Genomic DNA, 1,864 nt, shown 5'->3' on the forward strand with positions numbered 1-1,864 from the left:
GATCTGAGCTGTCAGCACAGAACCTGATGCAGGGCTCCAACTCATGAACCATGAGATCATGACCTGAGCTGAAGTCGGATGCCTAACTGAGTCACCCAGGTGCCCCAAAATTTCCATATTTTAAAAATGGCATGTGGCTCAGCAATAGTTTCAAGAGAATGAGCAATTCTTTAATAATGACTGATTTGTAAAGAACCCTTCAAATCTATAGTTCTCTTCTTTAGAAGTTTGTCTTACTGAAATATTTTCTTTTATGCATTAAGAGGAGACTTCACTTAGTTAATTGCATGCATCCTTGGGTTTTTTTCCTAATGTTTAGTTATTTTGAGAGAGAGTGTGTGCGAATTGAGGAGGGGTAGAGAGGAAAGACAGAGAATTCCATGCAGGCTCCATGTCATCAGCGCAGAGCCCAACGCGGGGCTTGATCATAGGAACCATGAGATCATGACCTGAGCCTAAATCAAGAGTTGGACACTTAACCGACTGAGCCACCCCGGCGCCCCAGCAACCTTGGTTTGTTTTTTTTTTTTATATTGGAAATATTAAAGCAATTGTGTGTTTATTGTTTTACATCTTTAAAGGCGTTATATATACTTTACCCACTCCCTCCATCCCAGACAACTATTTATTTGCTTTCTGTCTTTATAGGTGGATTTGCATTTCATAGAATTTCATAAAAGTAGAATCAAATACTACATACTTTTTTTGGTTTGGTTTCTTTCACTCAGCATAATTATTTTCATTTGTTTCAAGATTGGTAACTGAATCCATAGTTCATTGCTTTTAATAACTGAGTAGTATTCCATTGTATACCAAATTATACAATTTGTTATCCATTGACCTTTTGTTGGAGATAAGGATTGATTCCAGGTTAGGATTATTACAAATAACATTTGTGAACAAGCAAATGAAATATGCTTTCATTTTTATTGCGACAATAGCTAGAAATGAAATGACTGGGTCATATGGTAAAAGTATATTTAACTTCCTAAGAAACTGAAAACTATGGGGCGCCTGGGTGGCGCAGTCGGTTAAGCGTCCGACTTCAGCCAGGTCACGATCTCGCGGTCCGTGAGTTCGAGCCCCGCGTCAGGCTCTGGGCTGATGGCTCAGAGCCTGGAGCCTGTTTCCGATTCTGTGTCTCCCTCTCTCTCTGCCCCTCCCCCGTTCATGCTCTGTCTCTCTCTGTCCCAAAAATAAATAAAAACGTTGAAAAAAAAGCTAAAAAAAAAAAAAAGAAACTGAAAACTATTTTTCAAAGCAGTTGTTATATTTAGTGTTTATGCCAGCAGTGTGTGAGGGTTTCAGTTGTTATACATCTTAACCAACATTTTAACACCTCATCAGTATTTTCATTTTAGACTTTCTAATATTTCTAATAGGTGTGCAATGTTATCTAATTGTTCTAATTTATATTTCTCCAGTGATTAATGAGGTTGACCATCTTTTCATGTACTTTTTACCATATATTTATATACGCACACAGACATATATATATATATTCTTTGATAAAGTAGCTATTCAAATCATCTGTTTGCTTTTCTTCTTTTCAAACATGAAACCTTCACAAATTTGTGTGTTATCCTTGCTCAACAACCATGCTAATCTACTCTGTATCATTCGAATTTTAGTATATGTGCTGTCAATGCAAACACTCTTTCTTTTTAATTGGATTGTTTGCTGTTTCAATATTGAGTTTTGAGAGTTCTCTATGTATTCTGAAAATAAGTTATTTGCTAGATGTGCGGTTTGCAAATATTTTCTACCCATGTTTGGTTTCTGTTTTCACTTCCTTAACAGTGTTGTTCAAAGAGCAAAAGTTCTTAATTTTGATGATGTTCCGTATATGAACTATTTCTTTGAT

The 1,864-nt window shown here is 36.3% G+C and overlaps 1 non-coding gene across 1 annotated transcript; it reads right to left on the bottom strand.

The window, feature by feature from the left end:
• Window positions 1-1,548: 1,548 nt before the first annotated feature.
• On the bottom strand, window positions 1,549-1,655 carry LOC111562078. Its single transcript, XR_002745135.2, has one exon. It is a non-coding gene; the product is annotated as a U6 spliceosomal RNA (small nuclear RNA).
• Between the last annotated feature and the right edge of the window lie 209 nt (window positions 1,656-1,864).

The sequence above is a fragment of the Felis catus genome, chromosome C1 (assembly GCF_018350175.1).
Source record: "Felis catus isolate Fca126 chromosome C1, F.catus_Fca126_mat1.0, whole genome shotgun sequence".
NCBI lineage: Eukaryota > Metazoa > Chordata > Mammalia > Carnivora > Felidae > Felis > Felis catus.